The following is a 23,893-nucleotide window of genomic DNA, read 5'->3' as shown; positions in this document are numbered from 1 at the left end:
GCATGTATTATGAGGTCTCTACAACGTGTTGCATGTCTATATGTGCCCCAGGTATATCCTATAACAGCAGACGTTACGAGTTATTCAGTCCCCCTTAGGCATTTGTTGTATAGCATCGTTGTTGCTCGGCATTAATGGGTCCTTCTCGGTGGTGGGAGTGGTGCAGAGTTCTGACAGTATTGCGTCCCAATGTAAAGCCATCTTTACGATGGAGGGCTATACCTTCCACTGTGGCCAATGTCAACATAGAGCATTTCCAGGCTAGTATGTGTGGGGGCATAGGAGACTTCCATCGCTTAGTAATCAGTCTTTTAGCAACTGCTATCCCTAAGTCTAGAAAGCGTGAGGTCCCTTTATATTTTTTACTTTTCTTATATAAATGCAGGATGTAGACCTCCCAGGTAAAAGGGATGCCCCAGTCAGTGCAGGTGGCTTGTGTGTTTGCTACTGTTCACCAGTATGTTCGAAGACAGGGGCATTCCCGCAGCATATGCAGCAACTCTGCGTCAACAAGGTTACAGCGAGGGCAGGTGGTGTCTGCACAGTGAAAGTATCTGTTGATCTTGGCGGGTGGGAGATACGCCCTTTGCGTGGTATATTATTGTGTTTGGCGAAGGTGCATGCTCGGAGGTATGCGCATGGGGCTTTCCAGTACTACTGCCCATTCAGGATTTGAAAATGGGTGTGTCAGGTCCGCCTCTCAGTCGAGTCTCAGTGGGGATAATGTGATTGCGGTGTGCTGTCTAGGGGAGGCAGTGAACCTTTTAACAAGGCGTCCACCGTGTCCCATCATGTGTAAGTACTGTATTGTATGGTGTGTTGAGGATTCGCTTCTTATGTCTCCCCACTTAGTTGAGAGCGTCGCTAGGAGTGACCAATGTATTAGGAAGCCCAGTGGGAGTAGTCCATTTTCTTCAACTAATGGGTCATCAGGTATTAGAATGCCCTCTTGGTACAAATCACCTATTTCTTGGATCCCCCCTCTCAATTGTTGCGTAGTTCGGAAGCCGAGGTTATGTTGTGCCCCCTAGGTGTGCACCGAAGTGGAAGAGCTGGGGCGTAGGGTGTAGTGGATCGAGTGATGTATAGGCTCCTGTGATAGCATCTATAGGCTACGTTAAGTAGTAGAGGGTCTGAGGGCCGGGCCCTAATGCAGAGGAGAAATAGATGGGTAAGGGCGGCTAGAGATAAGGCTGACTGAACTGTTGCTGTGTCATTGAGGTGTCGTCCCGCTAACCATCGAGCTCCCACTGCAACTGTGCTGCTAGGTATTATTGCTCCATGTTCAGTACTGATATACCTCTTTGACCGGTTGGTCGATACAGTTTCTTGATAGCTACCCTGTGATGTGAATCCCCCCAGATGAGGTCTTTTACCATCCCCTCAATGGTACGAAACAACGATGGAGGTATGTATAGAGGTACGTTGGCAAAATGATAAAGGAGGCGTGGTACAGTTATCATCTTGGCGAGGGCTACTCTGCCTGTTACTGATAGTGGAAGTGATGTCCAAAAGGACACCTTATATCGAATTGCAGTTAACACCCTACCCAGGTTGCCATCTGGTAAGTCGGTTTGTTGCCTGTAAATGCATATAGCCAGGAATTGAAAGGTGTCAGCTTGCCAACATACCCATATCCCATTTAGTGTGTATACTGGATCCTGACTGATATCTACAAAGAGGTAAAAGCAGAACTTGGCTGCATGGACCCTCAGCCCTTATAGGGCAGCAAATTCACTTAGGATATTTCCCAGCGATGGAGGGATCAATCGGGTGTCACTGATATATTAGGATGCCATCTGCATATAACGAGATGGCGTGTACTCCGTTCCCAAACGGGATACCCCCAGTCTCCCCAGCATGGACAGCCATCGCTAGGGGCTCTATTGCCAAAGCAAAAAGGAGGGGCGACGGTGGGCATTCCTGCCTGGTTCCACGCCACATCGCAATAGGCTCAGATATATAGGGGCCCATCTTCACTCGCACTGTCGGTTTCCTATACAGCAACTTAATCAAGTTGATGAATTGTTCACTGAGGCCATACCTGGCTAGCGTTGCAAACAAGAAATCTCATTTCAGGGAATCAAATTCTTTCTCTAGATCCAGCACTAGACAGCCGCATATGGCCAGGGGTGTGATTTATAAGTAGCCACTCTATAGAGATGTCTCAAGTTTAAGGAGGTGCTTTGCGTGGGTACTAAGCTGTTCTGATCGGTATGGATAACGGAGGGTATCACTTATGGACCATTCTATTGCTTGCTCTTTGATGACCGCTAGGTTGTGAGCGTGCAGCGCGTAATACTGAAATCTTTACGACGCTCTTCGCGCTAATCGCGTGTTTTTAACCTACCTGTTATAATATTTAATTTAATTTTTGTTGTTTGCCCTGTTTTTAGAGTAGCCCCTCACTTGCACTATAAATTGTGATTTCACCGCACTTGGCGGGCCCTTGTCCTGACAGTTTGGATTTTTGGCGGCCATCTTGGGTGGGTGGGACGCCGGATGGCGCCACTGGTGTTTGATGGTCTAGACGTCATAAGGACGCTAGACCTCTACTTAAGGGGGACAAATTAGGCGCTCATCCACTTATGGACCATTCTATTGCTTGCTCTTTGATGACCGCTAGGTTGTGAGCGTGTAGCGCGTAATACTGAAATCTTTACGACGCTCTTCGCGCTAATCGCGTGTTTTTAACCTACCTGTTATAATATTTAATTTAATTTTTGTTGTTTGCCCTGTTTTTAGAGTAGCCCCTCACTTGCACTATAAATTGTGATTTCACCGCACTTGGCGGGCCCTTGTCCTGACAGTTTGGATTTTTGGCGGCCATCTTGGGTGGGTGGGACGCCGGACGGCGCCACTGGTGTTTGATGGTCTAGACGTCATAAGGACGCTAGACCTCTACTTAAGAGGGCCTTGCCTTCGCGCAGCGGATACGCGCAGCGGATCGTCGAACTTCCGCCGGAGTTACGCCAGAGTTTAGCCCGTCTGTGCCCGTCCGTGCCAGACCGGGCCTCGGGGCTATGACTCCCTCTACGAGCTCCTGCGGTAGAGTCAATTATTCAGGTGAGGTCTTAAAATCCCTTTGTCCCACTCGCCTTACAAACTGCACCGTTTGTTGTTTCCAGATTTCTAAGTTTGTTTGTGCTGGCTGCGGCTATTCTCTTGGTAAAGGGTCCCTGGCCAAAATAATACATCAGTCCTATACTCGGGGTAGAAGGCGGAGACGGAACCCACATCCTAGTAGCCCCACACTCCAGTTTTGGAGTATTAATTGCCGATCCCTCCCGAAACATAAGCATCATATCTACGACTTTATTGTCGAAGAGCAGCCTGATGCATTGTTTCTTACCGAGACCTGGCTTCAGGATTGTTCAGGTCCTGAGGTCGCCATTGCTGTTCCCAACAACTATGTCACGGTAAGATTGGATAGAAAGTCCGGACAGGGGGGAGGGACTGCCATTATCTTTAAGGCAAAATATACATGCAAGCTTGAAGCCCTTCCTATGTCTGGAAGTGAGACTGCATTCTTTAAATTAGTGATCAATCCTCAATTCACCTTATCGGGCCTTTTGATCTATCGCCCTCCTGGGAATGCCTCTTCTTGGATATCTTCATTTGTTGACATCATAACTCCCCTACTTCTTAGGGCAGCCAATTTCACCATTCTTGGTGACCTTAATTTACATCTTGAAGATCCTCAGTGTACAAACAGCAAACGCTTTTTGTCTGACCTGGAGGCTTTTAATCTGCCTCTGCTTAATACTGGCCCCACCCATTCTGCTGGACATTTATTGGATCCTATTCTTTCCAATGTCTCCTTTGATTGCTCTCAGAGTGCCCGTCCTCTGGAGTGGTCAGATCACTTTGCTGTTCATTTTTCCTTATTGTACACTAAAAACCAGGTAAATAGAATCCTAGACAAGGGCGCTCCAACTTATCGTTGGGTGAAACTCGATATCAACAGGTTTAATCACCATCTCTCTAATACCTGTCCTGAGGAATGTATGGCTTCAGCCGCTGAGATGAACACGGCTGTCTCCCATTGGCTTACAAACGCTGTTACTACTCTTCTCCCGCTCTCTTCTAAACACTTCAGGTCACATCGTCCCCCGGCGCCTTGGTTTTCCATTGGCTTGAAAGCCCTGCGCACTAAATGCAAGGCTTTACAACGGAAATGGAGGCACTCCTACTCAGTCACTCAGAAGACTGTTTATAAAGAGGCTTTAAGAGATTACCATCTAAAATGTAAAACCGCCAGAGCTGCTTACATTGCGGATACTGTTACACAAGCTCAGAACTGCCCTCGTACCCTTTTTTCTGTCGTTAAAAAACTGACAGGAGCTGATACTATCCCAACACCTCCAGCTTTAGATGAGGCCCAGTCTAACTCTATTGCAAAAATTTTCATAGCGAAGGTTGAACGTATTTACGATTCCATGAGCCCCCCTTTGAATGCAGAGGAATTGTGTTCTGGACAGACTGGAGATACTGAACCGCTTTTTTCTATGGTGAAGTTGACACATTGGAAATTGTTTGACGACACTTCGTTCTCCACCTGTTTAAGCAGTATACGATCGGGTTCACCGCGTGATCCTGTACCTGTAAAATTTCTTAAATTACTGGATCTTGCACCTCGGCGGGTTCTTATGAGACTTTTAAACGCCTCATTACGTGAATCCCAGGTGTTACGGGATTGGAAGCACGCCATGGTCGTCCCCCTCCTGAAAAAAGCGGGAGCCGACGTGTCCAATCTTGCCAATTTCAGACCAATATCATTGCTACCGTACTTTCTAAAGTGCTGGAAAGGCATGTCAACACCCAATTATACCATCTAGTGGAATCGTCGGGATTTTTGCATCCATCCCAGTCTGGTTTTCGTGCCCATTATTCCACTGAGACCGCCCTTCTTGGGGTAACAGACAGTTTGAGACACGGTATCGACCGCGGCGAAACATCTGCGCTTATCCTTTTGGATTTAAGTGCGGCGTTCGATACCGTGTCCCATTCCATTCTTTTGAACTCTCTTCGATCCCTGGGGTTGGACGGTCCGGCTTTGGCCTGGATTGCCTCCTTTTTAAGTGAGCGCACCTTCCAGGTCTTTTCCACGAAAGCCACTTCTTCCACTTGTACATCGGCATATGGCGTCCCTCAGGGGTCTATACTCAGCCCTCTGTTGTTCAACATCTACGTAAGACCCCTGGCTTCTATTGCAGAAGACGCCGGGCTGACCATTTTTTCATATGCTGATGACACTCAGATTGTTTTTTCCCTTTCTAGCTGTGAAAGCAATGATATATCGGTTTTGAAAATCGGGTTGTCACGTATAGCTGAGTGGATGCAAAGGCATCTCCTCAAGCTAAACGGTGACAAAACCGAAATCCTCATTTTTGGGAAACAGAAAGATCTATGGGGCCCGCAACATTGGCCTAGCGAGATGGGACCCCTCCCTCAGCCATCTTCAGTGGTCCGCAACCTCGGTTTTCTCATCGACGACAAACTCTCCATGAGACAGCAGGCCACACAGGTGGCCGCCATCTGTTTTACTACTCTACGATGGCTCCAGAAAATTTTATGGATGCTGCCTCTATCCACCAGGAGAACCGTTGTCCAGGCGCTAGTAACCTCTCGCCTGGACTACGGAAATGTCCTCTACCTTGGTGCTGATGCGGCCACTGTAAATAAACTTCAGGTTGTTCAGAATTCCGCAGCCCGTCTTCTTTGTAATATCCCTAGAAGACAATCAGCCATTAAGGCTATACGTGATCTAAATTGGCTCAGGATCTCCTGTCGTATCAACTTTAAAGCCATATGCTATCTTTTTAAAATTAAGCAGGGCTTGGCCCGAAGTATTTGCGAAACCTTGTACAACCTTACAAGCCAAACCGCACACTTAGATCCTCCGCTAATTGTGACTTTGTTATTCCTCGATTTACACTTGTAAGAATGGGAGGGCGGGCCTTCTCTCATCTTGCCCCTAAACACTGGAATGCGTTACCCTCCACCCTGAAAACAGAGACTAATTTTCTCACCTTTAGGAAAAAATTGAAAGCATTACTCTTCCAGTGATTTGCATGTTGATCTAGTTGTCTCATGGTGCTGCTTCTAGAGGTCTGTTTTTTCTTCTTGAGTCTATCCCTTCGCGCCGGGAAACCCACTGTGGGTAGCTGTTGCACGTTATAAGTTCAAATAAATAAATAAAATATCACAGGGACCAACCGATCTGCTAGGACCTTGGCCAGTATCTTGTAATCGATATTTAGAATGGCCAAGCCTCGGCAGGAGCTTAAGTCAGAGGGGTCCCTATCTGGCTTCAATAAAGAGACCAGGTTCGCCTCGCACATAGATGAGGGTAGTTTAGAGTGTTCTAGTGACGTATTGCAAAGGGTATGAAGGCATGGAGCTAATGTCTTGGCATATGTTTTATAATACTCTGCAGGGAGTCGGTCCGAGTTTTGCGTGTTGCCTGTGCTGTGATTGTGGCCCTAATCTTTTCAGGGTTAATTGGTTCGTCTAAAGTCATGCGCTGTTCAGGAGTAACCTTAGGCGTTGTCGCAGTGGCCCGATGATTTATATAGTGTTGTACAGTGTGCGGTCATTGCTGCATGTATTTCATGCTGTAGGTATAGTGTGCGGCCTGTTGTGTCATGGAGTGTGGGCATGTGTTGACGCCTCTACTCCTGTCGTAGCAGCCACACCAGCATTCTGCCTGCTCTGTTGGTGGAAGAGTGTGCGTGTGCAGAGTGCTCCGCATAATTGTGGCAGCTTAGTCTTTCCAGTAGCTCAGCATGCTCGCAACGAAGCTCGTCTAGCATTGTCGCATTTGTTTCATGGCAAAAGAGATTGGATATTACTAATGGAATTGCTCAGCTGTTTCCGATATTCCAGGTGATTCCCATACTATATCCCCGAATCGTTACTTGAAGGCTTCCCACTCTAGGAGAGCGCCCCCAGTGGAATTGCTGTGTATCTCAAAGTGTTCTGCCCCTGTGCCCAGGATGCCTGATCCTCAAGCGCTGCTGGCTGGAGACGCCTGGTAGATATGGGGTGTGGCCCAACTCCCCATTTCAGCTTCAGGAGCTGAGGGTTATGGTCTGAGTGTGTGCGTCCAAGGTATTTGATCTCATCTACTACAGCGAGGAGGGAGGGAGACCCCACGATGCGGTCCAAGCGTACATGCAAATCGTTAACTGGGGAGTAGGAGTACCCTCAGATGTCTGGGTTACGGGCATGCTATATGTCTGTCAGAGACCAGTGATTTAACCATGTTGCCAGTGCTTGAGCATTGAATGTAGCCAGGATGCATGTCAGGGGAGGATATGATCGATCTAATGTCGCATCTAGTACTGAATTAAAATCGCCTCCAAGTAACCAAGGGATTCCACTCCAACGCGCCAGGACCGAAGTAATTTTTTGTAAAAAAACAGATTGCACCACATTAGGGCATAAATGGAACCAACTAGTAGACTTTGGCCATTGAGCCTGCCCTTAGTTAATACGTATCTGCCCTCTGTGTCGGTTTCCACCTCATCCACCACATAGGGAACCCCTGTTCTTACCCAAACCAATACTCATCTAGCCTGTGAGGAGTAGTTTGTGCCATACATTTGTCCACTCTTGTGCCTGGGGAGACGGTCCGCCTCCTTTTGAGATAAATGAGTCTCTTGGACGAGAGCAATACTGGTGAATCTGCACTTCAAGCAGGAGTATATGGAATTTATATGAGTAGGGGAGTGTATACCTCTCACGTTCCATGTTATAATGTTGGCACGAGCTATGTCTCTAAATGGTGCTCGTGGTCATGCAGAGGCATGTATGTCTTGTGGGAACCGGGTGCTTAGGTGTTGCTCCATACGGATATAACGAATGAATCGGGGGTATAAATACAACTTGTGTGGCATCATAAGAGCGAAATTGCTGTGCGGGTTTGCCAAACCACTGTCGCCTAACCTTGACCACTGTTATTTATGCTGGTTTCTAACTGTGGGGACGCACTGCAAGGAGTGTGCATCTAATAACCCCTTCACTGATCACTGTGACCCTACTTGCATTCAGTGTAGGTTGTCGAGAGAAGACCATGGACCGCTAAGTCGGAATAGTGCCCTCTATTACTCCCACCCTTACTCTCTTCTTGCCTAGGAAAGCGTTGTGCATGCTAAGCGTCGTGTAGTGAAAGGTGCACCCTGGTGAAGGACCGTTCTCATCGTGTACAACAGGAAGCATAATACATTAACAATCGTTGCAGCTCAGAGCATGTTTAAATTATATCTTCTGATGTTTGTGGTGTGATGACTGGTAAATGGGGAGAACCAGGGGCCTCAGTCCTATTGGTGGTGGAGCCATCTTCGTTGGCAGATCTGGTGGATTCTGATCCTTGGTCAAAATCTTGAGTTGTAGTTCTAAGCGCCGCTGCGACATGGAGTGCCTCGAGTCTCTCAGTCAACCTTTTTTCCAGGTCAGGAACTGCTGATGGTGGTACCCGGTGATCTGTGCCCTCACCACTGCCCTGACATTGAGTTCTCCTGTTTCTTCTGGGTGCAAGAAGTTTTGTAGTTGATGTAGGCCAGGTAGCTAGGCCCGCCCTCTCCAACCATTCCCACACATCTGTAGGTGTAATAAAAAATCATGCTGCGCCATTCACCATTACTCCCAACCCCCGCTAGGAACAGTAAACAGTAGCTTACATTTAATTCTTGAAGTTGGCACTTCACCGCTCCAAAAGAACTTCGTATGTTCTGCGCTTGGTCTGTGTAGTCGGGAAACAACATGAGGCGGTTGTTCTGAATTTTGATATCTGCTAGTTTACAGGCTTCCCAAAGGGTGGAGTCTCTGTCCCTATAAGTCAACACGTTTGAATATAAATGGACGTGGGTGGCTCTGGGCGGGGGCCTACCGGCTGGGACCCTGTGCCCTCATTCTATTGAGGTGATAATGTCCCGTCTGGAAGTAGATCTTTCAACCAGCCCTAAACGAACTTCACTAGGTCGTTACCTTCGGACTCCTCTAGTAAACCCACCATCCGTACATCATTGCGGCGGGAACGGCCTTCTGCGTCTTCGAGTTTATCTTCTAGTGTGTTCACCCAATCTAGCAAGTCCTGTAATGTCGCAGTGTGGGTGTGAGTTTTTGGTTGCAGTTCTGTTAAAGCTAGTTTGTTAGCGTGGGCTCTATCTGCAAATCTATGATTAAGGCTCTCTGTTTTCAGTTTTTACACATTTTTACGGCTAAATACAGACAGAAAACCATTCATTTTCTTGTCTGTTTTTATTTTTAAATGTGGATTAAAATCGGAAATTGGGTGCTATTTGAGTTATTCTAAATACACTTTGGCATGACTGCCAGGCCAATAACTGTGTGGATTGCTAGGTAAGGGGTTTAAAAAGAAAGACATTTGAATAAAGAGGCTTAACCAGCAGTAGCTATGCACAAGTCTTATACCGAAATGTGCATATGTTCATAAAAGTACATTGATTTATCTTCTGCGGGTGTTCATATCACTGAAACCAGGCAGGTATTCATTCATGACTGCATATTTATTGGTTACAAAAATATGGCAACAATATACCAGTTTCAGCTTTACTTTTTTCACAAAACCCATAATAAATCTGGATAAATACAGATAAAGTTGACAAAAAATAAATCTGGATAAATACAGACAGAAGTGACAAAAAAATAAATACCATAAAACTGGGAGTCCTATTTTTGATTGTCAGCCCTCAGGACTGTAAAATCAGATGTGACCTTGTCTATCTTGGATTCAAGAGATGTGTGAGTTTGATCCAGTGCTGCTCTTATCTTTTCCAATGCTATCAAGATGGAATCAAATTTGGTAACCAGCGACAATTGTGTAAATTCTTGGGACTCATCATCTTCTCTTTGTAAGGTCCCACTTTTGTCTTGCTGGTTTCCTGTTTGCAGGTTATTGGAGCGTAGACGGCCCATACGGTGCTTCTGAGCTAACGGCATGTGTCTTAAATTGAAGTTTGAGGAATAATGAATGCCAAATGAAGCTGGGTGCTTCAGCTGTCACGTGAGGTCCCGATAACTGGCTGGCCCGGCGCCCCCAAAAACTGAATGTAAGATGTATTTGGCCGCTTAACTGGCTCAGCTTTGGGTGATATTCACATATCAAGGCCGTCAACTACTGCTCAGTATATTGCTGATCCCCCAGTCTGCCCACCGTCTTGTGGTAGTGTCTCTTATGGGTAGTTGGCTAACCGTTATGGCTCCCACTGTGCTGTTGAGGCGGCGGAGAATGTTATGTGTTGTATTAGTGTCTTGGTGAGTCCCAGAATCTCCCAGGTCGGCGCCTAGGCCTGATCAAACCACCAGGCACTGCCCATTTGCCCTCAGGCCCAGCCTATTGGGGTCTCATCAAGCTCACCTTTGGGCAGGTTCCAGGACTCAGGTCACAGTTCACTTCCAGTTTGCTCCCTCATGGACCGGGAAACCTGAGCCTTCTTTATTAGGTCTCGTCTAGCTTTGCAGTGCATGCGCTGCTCGCTCGGCGAGATTTATTGTTAACGAGGACTTTGAGAAGATGGCTTGAAGCCCCACCCCTCATTTCCATTGGTTTGCGTCACCGTTTATGCTAAGCAGTGGCCTGCCATTGAAAATGAGGGTTTTTTGTTGACGCCCTTTCACCTCAGATCCGGACTGGGTCGCCTGCTTTTTCTGCTGTCGCAAAGCACTTTCTTATCTGTATGGGTCCATGTGTTTCTGATTAGAAACACACGGACCCGGAAAGACAACAGATCGATGCTTGTTTTTGTCATGCTTTGCTGCAGGCCTGGTGTGGAGTGGGAGTGAAGAGAGCACAAGTGAATGTGCCTTTCTCATCGAAAGGAGAAAGGCTGCTTTTCTCCTCCAGTCCTACGCCCTGTGTCATTTTAGCCTTAACCTCGCTTTTTGGGGAGCGTTTCTGCTCTGCTGAAATTCTTTAGTACTTTATCCCCACTGCAGCTCCGAAAGTGCCATTTATATAGCACTTATTACCTTACAGAAATAAACATGCAGCTTGTAAAGTGTTTTACTGCTTATGGTAGTCACTGTGCCGCTGCTGATTTCAGTTAGAAATGCTGAGTCAGACGATGAATTTGTGAGGACGAGGATCCTACCTAACTTGATTTAGGTCACGGCCTTAGTTTTATAGCCCTCGGCCCTTATACAGCATTTTTCGAGATGTCTGTGTCCACGCCCCATTAAAGACTCCCTACTTTTTGATCCCACTTAAAGCCCAGAGTTGCACCTCTTTCAGCATGTTTGCTGCCGCACCCGTGGCTCCAGGACCCCCGTCCCCAGGGAAGTGGGGGCACCTTCCACCTGGATGAATGCGTTAATCTGGGCCTGCGGTGATGTCGCTGGATGAAAGACTTTACAACGTTGCGAGAAGTTGGCCTGGCATATGCTGGTCACTAGTTATAGTGGCCACCTTGTACCAGTCCAATTCGACTCTTATGGTAGATAGGTTTAAGACAACCTTTTAAAGAAAGCTATCCTAGTGGTAGCTGTGGAGAGCAGCCTTCAGGCTAAGTCTCAGAGGAATGTAAAGAAGCTTGTTTTACCTTATAATCTCTTGAATTACCAAATGAAAGGACACCACACAGGTATATATATCAAATATATATGTATTTATTACTGGACACACTCTACTAATCCCTTTATGAGATTAGAAGCCATATACACATTCAAATGTCAACGTTTCACAATAAATTAAGCACAAATATGGCTGGAGCCCTAGGGGCGTACCAGACCATATACTAAAAAAATGGGTTAGGAAAGTCGACTTGCAAAATGACCAGGCCTAGGGCCTGTAGAATCGCTTGGGTTTCAAGACTACAGTGTTAGCAGGTAAGTAACAGGACCATGGGAGACGCGTGCAGTGTGTGAACACAGCCGCGGGTTCCCTATTGATTATAATGGTGCATGTCGCGGTTTGATTTTTAAAGTTCTAGGGTACTTCGAGGAAGTCTACAAGCAAGCCACTTACAAGGTAAGTACTTCGAGGGCCAACACACACTAGGGCACCGGAGTGCATGAGTTATCTCACCCAGGGAAGCCGGGTGCATAGCTGTCTTTTGGTGTCGGGTCGCGTTGCTGTTTTCTATGGAGACCAAAGAAGACTTCGCTGCTTGCGTCGGCTGAAGAAGTGTCCGGTGGAATCCAAGGATGGATTAAAGATGGAGGAGACCTGAAAATTGAAGGGACAGTGTTCAAAGTCACTTGCCAGTGACCGGTGGCCAGGAAGATGGATGACCACGGATGTCGGGTGATTTCAGGTCATCGGTGGTGTTTTGACTCTTTGCTCACGAGGTCCAGGAGAGATCAAGGATGACCAGCAGCTGGATTTGTAATGTCCCATGACGTCTGCGGCTGATGGCAGTGTCGGCAACCGGATTGGCGCCAACAAGCCTTGGCAACTGCAAGTCTTGTGTAGACTGAAGTAAGTAAATGGTGCAGACCAGCAAGGTCTGAGGGACTCACCCAGTGAGGGTAAGTGATGGCAGGCCTGAAGCAACCAGGGGAGCCCTTTTAGTTGATAAGAAAGTCTTTGGGGGACCCACAAGCTAACGGGCAAGGGATCGCAAAGGCGCCTCTTCAGGATATGCTTCACAGGAGCCCACGGTCAGGAGGTAGGCCTCTGATTTTAACTGCAAAACCTGCTGGAGGCTTGGGCCATAAATGGTCCAATGCACAAGTCCATAGGATGTCGTAAAGGGTTTGCACTCGACAATAGTGCACGGTCCCCGGGTATTGCTGTTCCTCATCACTCGTGAGGTCCACAAGCCACAGCTCTGCTGGGGACTCACAATGGCCGTCGAGAAGTCAGAAAATCTACTTTTGGGGCAGCAGGGACTTCGAACTACAGCGGGAAAGTTTTCAACCGTTTATTAAGGTTTTTGGTGTCTGCCAAGCAGGGGAGTCACTCCTTGACTCCCTGGGAGATTCTTCTGTCTTCCAAAGGTAGTGGAACATCGAAGGGCCAGGATTCTTCTTTGTAGAGTGTCGTCCAGGGTTATCTGATTGGCAATGACAAAGTTTGCTATCTTATAGTGAAGATAGGGGAGGGACTAGCTCTATGACCACTCCTCTAGGAAGGTCAGGGGAGGGGGTGGTTACACCCACTTCCCTTGGTCCAGTTTCACGCCAGAGCAGGGACAGGTAGCCCCTGAACCGGTTTGAGCTGGCATATTCACAGAGGAGCCTACTGCTCCCCCAGTGCAGTACTTCAAAGTACTCTAGGAGTGCACCCACCCAGCCCCAATACATTAAATCCTGTCTGGAAGGTGGTGACACCTCCCTGTGACAGGATGCCTTTGGTTGGGCTTCCTCCACTGCGAGTTTCAGTCAGCAGCAGGAGGGCAGCCCAGTGTCTGTGCTGGTGGCATCCATTTTGTGATGCCAGGGCTCTATAGGATTTCTATCGTTTTACATGTTGTCCCCTCTAGAAGGGTGGGATCATGGACTGATGTGGGGGTATGATCACAAGTTGTTTGACACCAAACACGACATGTTTTGATGCAGTCATTCCAAAGTTAGCATTTTAATGCACTTAAGAGCATATGGTTTAACCGCATCCAGAAACAGCCATAGAGAATAGACTCTAGTAGTTGCAGAGGGGCCCTGCTCAGGCAGAGGCACCCCCTCACATTGTAAACCAAGCACCCTGCCCTCAGGATTGATAGGGCCTGCCATAGGGGTGGCTGATAGGTTTATTTGTGTGTGTATGGTGAGATATAGAAACCTATACCCCAGTGAGTAGCGCTAACACTACCTCAGACAGGCTGCAGTAGCAGGCCTGTGTTGTCAGATTGAGTCTGCTTCCCAGGGGTGGCATAATACATGCTTCAGCCCCTGATAGGCCTTCGAAGTACCTATGCCCTAGGTACCTAAGGTACCATATACTAGGGGCTCATAAGGTACCACAGTATCCAATCACTAGTGCATCTAATATGCACACCAAGTCGTTTAGAGAGAACAGAGAGACTGGGGCCCTGATTAGCAGGGACCCAGCCAGACTATAGCGAGAAACCAGTGTATACATCAGAAAAAAAGTGGGGGCAACATAAGTGCAGATCATACTCTCCAACAAACGTGCAATAAAACGCAAACATTACTAAGAACGTTAAGCACTAAGAGGCCGTATTAATGACACGTGCAGTGCCTATCACCAGGGACATTATTACGAAGATTGCAGACCAGGGCTACTGGGGCCGGTGCTGGTTTAAAGAACTGTCTCAGGACGTATCAAACGCCCCCAAAATATGTGGACCGTCAGTGTTATATCATGCAGTGCAGTCATCAGCACCTCGTGGGCGGGAACACTGACTCATCGGCCGCCAAGTGCCTGGAAGCGCACATCAAGCACTGATCTTGACAAATACAATGCTGAGAAGGCGCTGAAACCTCGGGTCATTGCAGTACGGGACTCTTCGTAGGCCAGTAGATAGAGCGCACAGCACTGGGTGTCCAGCAGGGGTCATTGCACCTTGGAGGAGAGGGAAACGGGTAAGAAGCACCCTGTGCCACGTTCAAGACACCGATGCCACTGAGCGCCATCATAGAAGAACATGCCAACAAGTCCCGGCGGTGCCCTTGGACTGGGGGAAGAGAGCACCAGTGGTCGACCTACAGACCTTCATAGGGTCAGGCCCAAACATGCCAGTAAAGCACATCTGGACGCCCTGGCCTTTCGCCGCGTCGATTGTCATTTCAACAAACCAACACAGCCAGAGAAGGGATGGGCAGGGCCCGGTCTTCTAAGAGACCCTGGTCCACGGGAGGCATCGAGAGCATCTGAATGAGAGGCGAGAGGGGGCCTTCTATCTGCTGATGACGACAAGGACTATGAAGTCACTCAGTGGAGCAGGCACAGCGATTAGGTGTTGTGCCTCTTAAGCAAGCACTGCGACTCTGCTATTGGAACAGCCACACTCGGGCAGGCACCGAGAATGGACCGTGCACCACTTAGGTAGGCATGGTGGCTAATCAGTCTGCTGGATCACTGAACCAGCATGGTTATGGATTCTGCACCACTGCGGCAGGCAGAGCAGACAGCTGGTGCTGGACCACAGTTGTAGCATTTATATAGCGCCAACCAGGGCTCTAAGTGGGATGAAAAAACTGGGGGGGGTCTCTCATAGGGGCGCGGCCTCTGTAATTAAGCACGTGGCTTAAAACACATAAGCTAAAAATCTGTGCTTAGCGTAGTGGACCGCCCACTGGTATTTTGCTGCTTCTGTCATTGCATCCATATATCTAATACAATAAGTAACATCACACCTGCCACAAGCCAGGACTATTGGTTTTGTCAATGGTTGTAAATGGTATAAGATAAATAAGCAACAGCTATGACTTTGTTGTATATAATATTGAGAATGCTTCCCATCTTGTGTGAGAGGATGTGGCCTAAGGCTAGAGCTGCTCACCTTTGAGCTGAGAAAGCAGGTTGGAGCCTCACGTGGGCTCAACATCCTGTGATTCAAGACATGAATGTGTCCTTGTATAATGTGCTCATGTTCGCCCTATATAAAACTGAGAAATGAATCTTTTTGAAGTTACATCGAAAACAGTGACGGATGGTACTATTGCAGAGTTGAGCTTATTATTATTATTCTTTCCCCACCTTGATGGTAAAAATGGAGAGCCCGGTAGGGACCGTCTCGGCATCTGCTTTTAAGAACAGTTGGTGCTGAGCACTGGCAGGACCCAGCCCACTTAAAGCCCTGGCGCTAACCAACCCTTTGTGAGGCGCTTGATAAATCTTACCCGTGTATGGTTATTAGGGTGTTGTTTTTTGTTTTGACTCTATGTGAGAAGAGTTTTCATGCCGCATGTGAGGGGCTATAGAGGGGCTCGGGGGCAACTCAAACCAGCACAGGGTGCTGGCTGCACCACCAGAGAGCACCTGGCACACTGAGTGGATCTGGCAATGTAGAATTCACAGTGACTGGATTTTCTCTCCTGGAGCGGGCACGGCGAGAGGGCATTGAGCAACAAGAGCACCTGGCATGATGGCTGGACAGCCTGCTGCAGGAGAAGATGTTGCACTGCCACTGGAGCAGGCTCGGCGTTGGAATGCGGAGACCCATGTAGTGCCGGCACCTCCTGAAAGCATTATTAACCTACAGACGTTTTGTGTTCCGGCTACGGAAGCCCCAGAGGGTTGCTCATTAGGCGGCCCGAGTACACAGCATCGATTCTAAAGCCGGGCTACGTTGTGATTAGGCAACAAGGCTTTTGCCTAGAAAACCTTTTAGCTGTGCCGGGCTGTAGGGGTGTTTTAGGAGTCAAGTGGCCCGTCTGGTGCTCTGTTGAAGACAGTCCAACACCCGACGATCATCTTTTCAACCCCGGATGTGCAGTCCGTTCACAGGCAGGCCCCACACCTTTTGTCTGCAGCGCTTCGTGTTTGAGACATCCCTGCTACAACAAAAATGTTGTAGTTGCTCGTCGGAGCCTGACTGTACTAACTGTCCGGCTGGCTATACATGTCCGGGAATGACCGACGTACAGGCTTGCACACTGATTAAAGAACTGTCATCTTATTACAGACATAAACATACTTTAAAACACATCCCATTGTTTTTACAACAGTAAGATAGCTCAGTGTGTTGAGCATCTGCTGTAGGAATTTGTGCATTACCTGCCGATTTCCGACAAGGCCGGCCTTCATTCGCTCTAAATAAGCCCCAGTAAGTTGTCCAACTGTCTGTAACACCCATGATTTCTATTTGTGGGCGCCCGTGTTTGTGGCATATATCGTTATAAATTCTGGGGTTCCCCTTGTGTTTTCTCTGAGGTACTAGTGACTCGACAGAGACTGGCCGGCCAATCAGCACACAGCTTGAACCTAAATAATTTAAAATAATGCATGGCCCGTCGTGGAGGTAGCAACCGTTGTGCACAGGCAGGGTAATGTGTGTGTGCATGTTGCCAGGCACTGAACTATTCCATGTTTGGAGTTCATCCTTGGTTTAAAATGGCTAAAATGGACAGCTAATTTAAAAAGCATTTGCATTGCAATAGGTGTCGCATTTGCGAGATTTTGAGCTACTGGCATTGTAAATGACAATGCCTTTTATTTATTTGTTTAAAAAATCTGCGATAATAAAAGGCATTGTCATGTACAATACCAATCGGTCAAAGTTTCGAAAATGCAAGACCTATTGCATTGCAAATGCTTGTTCTACTTGGGCGGCCGCAGTGATCACGTCTTCTGGTGTTGTTAACACTATGCACAGTTCAGAAGCTGTTGCGGCCACGTATTTACCTCCGAGAGGCCCTCAGCAAGAGACGTGGGGCACTGGGCTCACTGCCGGGCTCTCGTGGAAGCCAGCTCGGATTGGCAGGATCGGCACACTCCAGCCACCTCCCTGGAGCCACTTAGGTACCTCCTGCCGCTTCCGCTCCTGTAGTAGGGGGGCTAGGACAGGCTGCTCCATTCTGTCAGAAGTCAGCCTCAGGCCTGTCGGCCTGCCCATTTTCCCAGTAGGCCCGAGATTCTTCGGCACAGAGCACACAGTCCACCCCAAGTTGCCCTCTCTGGTGTTGGAAGGCGTTCTGTATCGGTTACCCACACCGTGACGGAAGCAGCGACGGCTGTTCTCGCAGGTACGATACCTCCGGGGGCTGACCTGCGATCAGGGCCAGACTGGCCGTAGCGGGCACTGGGCATTATCCTGGTGGGCCACTAGGGTGGGGCCCAGTTTTGAGCCCCTGGGGGGCAGTTTATGTTACCGGGTGTCAGCAATATCGGCCCCCAGTAACAAAATTGGCCGAAACCGGCACTCGCAAACTGCTCGGCTGCGCCCCCCTCACCCCGGGGAGGAGACGAGGCAGCTGAGCAGTTTGCCAGGGCTGGTTCAGTTTCCAGTCCGGCCCTGCCTGCGATTGCTGGGTCTGTCTCTAAGGGCCTCCCTTAAATTCATGTTGCGGTCGCTCTCAGCCCTGTTGAAAGGCTTTGCTCTGTTCATCCCATGAGGTATGGTCATGCTAGTTCAGGGGCCTTTGCTGCGTCCGTCATCTGGGTGGATAAGGGCACTCGTGCTCCCTCCTTATGCTGCGACAGGCCATTTACAAGCCCCATGAGACAAGCCTGTCTGGTTATTAGGCTACGGCTCGTCGGCCAAGGTGTCCCAGCTATGCTTCCAATCTCCACGATGGAGCGCAAGCCGAGCTTCAGTGCTCAATCGAGTCTGGTGTCAGGGAGGTTCAGAAGGGAATGCACACCCTTCGATAAGCTAGGGACTCACTATTATGTTGGATGAAACAGGATAATAAGGGGTAGGGCTACGGAGCCATGTCAGAACACGTCTGCCATCTTAGCTGGCTAGCCACTCCCCACTCCCTTGTTATAATATGCAGATTTGTAGAGTGCACTTTCACACAGGAGGGTATTCTCCATGCCGAGCATGTGTGAGTCTAGCCACAACTAGGGTTCATTTGGACTACTCAAAAGGCCAGGTCTTAAGATTCTTGTGAAATTACTTTAGGAGCAATGTGGGAGAAGGCTTGGCTGCTCTTCAATCCTGTTGTTACTGATTCTTGGCAGAAAGAGTGTGTAACTAGGGGCGTGGTCGGATAACAGCAGCGTCAGACTTTCGTTGCTGACCTCGACGACCGGAGGTCCCACAGTAACAATATTTTGATCTGTGTAGGGTCAGATTCAACTCTACTGGACACCCGGAGCTTCTGAAGTCTCGGAGGTGATGGGGAGCAGACTGTGGGGTGCAGACTGTACTATGACAACAGCAGCGCCTGGCATTTGAGTGATGGCTGTCCGCGCACACAATGCCAGATGGGTGGTTCTTGCTGCCTCGGGCCCCGGGAGAGAGTGTGAAGGAGGAAACAGTCTCCATGCCAGGGGGCTCAGAGAAAGGAAAGGCAGCCTCAATAGCAAGGTTGGAGCACTGAGGACCACACCCGGAGCAGGGTAGGCACCTAGCCTGCTATTGAGCAGGTGCAGTGCCTTTGTCTCAGGGAGACAGAGCAGGCTGCAGCTGTTACGCGTGCATCCTCCCTCAACCAGAACACTTGGCAGGGGTGCCCCCACAGATAAAGGCCCCCCTAGGATGCTGGCTTTCAAGACCTGGATCGGAGGACCTTCACATGGGTCTGCCTATCCACAGTAAGTACAGTACCATGAGCATAACACCCTGGGCCCCCTAGATAGGGGCCTTGGGCAGCAAAACAGGAAATCCCCTGAATGCCACACCATTCTGCATACCCGAATCCTCTAAAATAAGTGACAGCCTGTGTCACACAGTTGTGGGACACGCGCCCCCTGAGGGAGTGCTTTCTGACAGTGTGCGAGGTAGGGAGGACTTGGACCACCAGGCCCCATTGCTAGGTGACACTAAAAGGACCACAGCCGAAGCTGTCCAGCAGCCTGGTTCTAGAATCACCTCGAGGGGACTGACTGAATGATTAGGCCCAAGATATAAGCCGGTCGACCTCTGAGCACAAGGCCAAAGCCAAAAAGATGGTGCTTTGACAGGACACAGAGGTGCAGGGACACAAAGCAGCAGCAAAACACGATGGAGAGGTGAACTTGGAGTCCTACATGGTACGGATCCTGGCATCGATCCGGGACACGAAAACAGTGCTGGAACAGAAGAAAAAAATGGTGGTGTTAGAAATGGGATTTCTGGTTGGCTAAGGCTTGCGCCAAAGCCAGGCAGAAACCACCACTCTAGTCAGGGCAAGGAAGTTACATGCCAAAGATAACCCCTGCTCACCCCCTTGGTAGCTTGGCACGAGCAGTCAGGCTTATCCCAGAGGCAATGTGTAAAGCATTTGCGCACGCACACAGCAACAACATCCCAGGCCCACTACAAAAGGAACTCCACACAAGGTTATATATAAAAATAGCCTTTGTATTATCATAATACATTAGAATAGTAAGCACATATCATTCATGGTGCCACCTGGCACTAGGTCATATTTACAAGGGATTATTTACACATGACAGGGCCACCTGGACCACTGTCAGAACCATCACAAAGTGAACTTAGTAAATGCCGAACATATCATAAACATAGAACACAACCAGTAACCACTGGTAATCACTGTACTTAGCATCAGCCTGTAACATAAACTACATTACATTCTGCGCCAACCTCACCAGCATAAACACATTATGCAATTCTCTCATAAGTCTAAACGCATTAGACCCTAGCCTCCTAAGCATAACTTACATTAGGGGCATAAATCACACAATGGGACATAATATCACTAGCATAAACACATTAGATGCAAAACAACCTTATAATCATAGGAACCACATTTAGAGGTATAGAATACAGGTGCGCAAATAATTCTACATGGATCACATTTCCTAGCATCCAAAATCACAGTGGGGCCTGGCGCCCTATAAACCTAACAATCCCCTTGGCCAACTGACCATCTCTAAGGGGCTCAAATGCCCTACGTCCAAAAGTCAGGGCGCGCTGCCAATGCAGCAGGAGTCAGGGGTGCGCAATTGCGCAAACCTAAACATAGCAGCTGGCACTAAGTGCTGCGCAGCTGTGAAGAAAAGTACTGGGGCAGAGGAGTGCATCTCACTCCCAGCGTAGAAAACATGTCCCCAAATAAAGACCTAAACGGTGCAGCTGTCCACTACTTGCTGGGCAGCTGGAAGTAGGGAAAATGCGGCCTGAGCTCTCAGTGGCCCTTTAGACAAATGCGCCAAACGTTGGAGCCACCTAGGCTCTACACCTCATGTCCCCTGGAGCACACTGGCTCCTGGAGAAAGAACTGGCCCTCAAGCACTGTGGGGCGCACTGGCACTTTTAAAATGAAATATGCCCCCAAAACATGGAGTGCCCTGGCCATCGGGGTGGCGGGAAACAAAGAATATGGGCACGGCACCTCGGTGCCCTCTGGCCTCTACGGGGCTTGGAAATAACTTGCCCCAAGTTGGAGCACGCTGGCTCCTAAAACAAAACATGCCCCACAAAGGAACTGAACTGCTCCTTCAACGGTGGAGCGGCCCGCTGCCAGCTGGGGCCGCTCTCCAATTGAGCACTCACCGGGACTTTGGGTGGGGACTCTGCTCCTCTCCCGGTTGCTCTGCGGTGGCCCGCTGGACTCCCTATTCACTCCGGGAGTCCCGCCTGGAGTATCCCGGGGTAGCGGCATTCCTCTCTTCACCCGGGCCCCCTCCTGGGACCCGGGACTCGTCACCAGTATTCGGGGAGGCGGGGTAAGCTCCCATCCTCCCCAACACGCAGCACAGCTACCGGCCGCACTCTTCTTCTCGGCAATTCCGTGGGCGCGGGCTTCCCTCGGCAGGCGGAAGTCCCGCCCCATGATAGGCATGACGCTGCCTGACTTCCGGCCTGGGCCAGAAGCGGTGATCCTACACTCGGTAAAGTGCGGGGTGGGCACCCGCTTTTAGATAAAATCAATTTGCGGCATATACAGCGGGGTGGGCACCCGCTTTCCATTAATTACAGCGTGCGGCCATAACGCAGCCACCATTAACAAGAATGCAGGGTGGGCACCTGCTCCAACAGCATCACTGTGGAAATCCCTCACACTGGGATTCCCTCGAAAAAGGGGGCGGCAGCACAGCCCTGCGCAGCCCACACTCCTGGCAGAGGTTCTGCAAAAGGGAACTAAAGCGCTCCTAGAATAAATAAAGCGCTCTCTCTTAGGACAATGAAAGTACTTTGCTGCAAGGGAAATAAAGCGCTCCCAGGGCACTAGGATAGCATCAAGTCTTAGCAAAGTAAAAGGAAAATCAAAAGGGTCCAAGAAGTCCTGGGCATCAAAGATGGAGCAAAACAACAAAGGAAAGGCATCCAGGGGCACGGCAAGCCTTCCCCTGGGCCCCAGCAGCAGCACACCCCTGGTAGTTTCAAGTCCAAAAACAAGAACATCCTCATGGGGTCACAGCCCCTTCTTTTATACAGCACTTTCCTTTGTTCTACAACTGTAGGGCAAGGAGCGAACCAGATACAACTGGTTCAGGAGAACTTTGTTTTGCTCAGCTCCCCTCTCTATTCACAGGACAGGCCAGGGACATCAGACGCACCACAGGAGGTGGAGCCAGCATTGTGGAGGGAAGGCCCAGCCCTATTCAGATCCCAGGTGCAAATCCTCCCTCCCATCTACGTGCAGATCTCTCCATTCACCACCGGGCAGACTCACTCTGGCTCCTGGAATTCCCCAGCCCTCTCAGCTCCTGTCAATCACAAGCCAGATATGCACTCCACATCAGGCAGGCAGGCACACAGCACTCAGTAATGCCAACTTCTACAAGTGGCACTTCTCCACTAGTCACCATATATCTGTACACACCATTGCGCAGCATTTATTCTCACGAGTCCGCACATACTAAACTCGACCCTGCACTCCACTCACATCAGGAATTATCATGGACACACATATCCTCCATGCATTCCTATGGGAGGGCAGGCCAATCTCACCACACGCACTCAGAGAGCGCACACACTTTACACTGGGCTACAATGCTAAAGTGCCCAGAGGCCTAAAACCACTACCACCATTAGGGCCAAGTCCAACAGGTGGTGATCGATGTGGGTCTACTATGCACAGTTCACAAAAAGCTTGCTGAGAGGGTGGTGGTGACCAAGAAAACAGTGGCCCAGGTCTCCCCACTAGTCCTGGAAGGTGCCACACAGTTAAAAACAACTGCAGACATAAATATGGACCTTGGCAGCCATTCTGGATGGCGTGGAAGACCAATCCAGGTGAAATAACATGTGCCTGATTGGGATCCCAAAAAGGCGGAGGGCCCAAGTGAAGAGCTGTATGTGGTACAATGGCTTCTGACAACAGTAATATTGAGGGCAAGCATCAACACTTTATATGATAGAACATGCCGACAAGGTTTCCGGGTGGCCACCAAAACCGGGATTGTCACCACGACCGCTCATAGCCGGGAAACAGCCACTACAATGCGGGCATCACATCGCGATGCCATTACAACGCAGTAGTTACAACGACCGCGTTGTTAGCACGCAATGCTATTACTACGCAAGTAATTACATTGACTTGCAGTAGATGGTGTGCTAACATTAGAACTAGTATAGTTTACTATTCCAATACCTTCCCTACTGTTACGTAGGCTGGAGTTGGAATAGTAAATTATACATTTCTAATGTCAGCGTGCCATCTGCAAGCCGATGTAATGACTTACATAGTAATGGCTTTGCGTGGTAACAACGCGGTTGTTGTAACGACTGTGTTGTAATGGCACGCGTCGTGATGACTCTCGTTGTAACGCGTCATATTCCTCATAGCCTGATTACTTAACTTTAGAGACCAAGATCATGTTCTGCAGATCACACGATCTTACAGGCCTTGTACATACAATTAAGGGAAGCCAAGTTTATATGTACCTTGATTACATGAACACTGTGCAGCGACAACTTGAGACATTTCTGTCAATGAAAAGACATTTGCACAGTCTAAATTTGAAATATGTCCTGCTCTTTTTGGAAAAGCTGTCAGTGTCCACGGCTGAGGAGTTACTCTTTTTTTGGCTCAGCAGCAGAGTCCTGGGACTGGATGGAAAGCAAAGGATACCCAATGCCAGAAACGCGTGAGTCCACCCAATCAGCCAGCTGGCAAGAACAGGCACCAAAATGACACAAGCAACAGACAACTCAGACATCCCGTACAATAGATCAAGCACTTCAGGATGGAGCAAGAGTGGTACATGCCCCAGCTTTATCCTATTACAAGAAACCCACAGACTGGGCAATAACTTTGGCTTTCTGGGCAAATGCACATGCAGGCTTCTAAGGTGGGCTCCAGAGGCACTTCTACACTGGCCTGAAAATCCCTCCCATTTACAGTATTCATGAAGTGGGTGGGCTTCCAGGGTTGCTGGGAGGCAGTGGGGGGCACATAGAAATTGGAC

The sequence above is a fragment of the Triturus cristatus genome, chromosome 3_2 (assembly GCF_964204655.1).
Source record: "Triturus cristatus chromosome 3_2, aTriCri1.1, whole genome shotgun sequence".
Classification (NCBI taxonomy): Eukaryota; Metazoa; Chordata; class Amphibia; order Caudata; family Salamandridae; genus Triturus; species Triturus cristatus.
Note: the sequence above shows the minus strand (reverse complement) of the source record.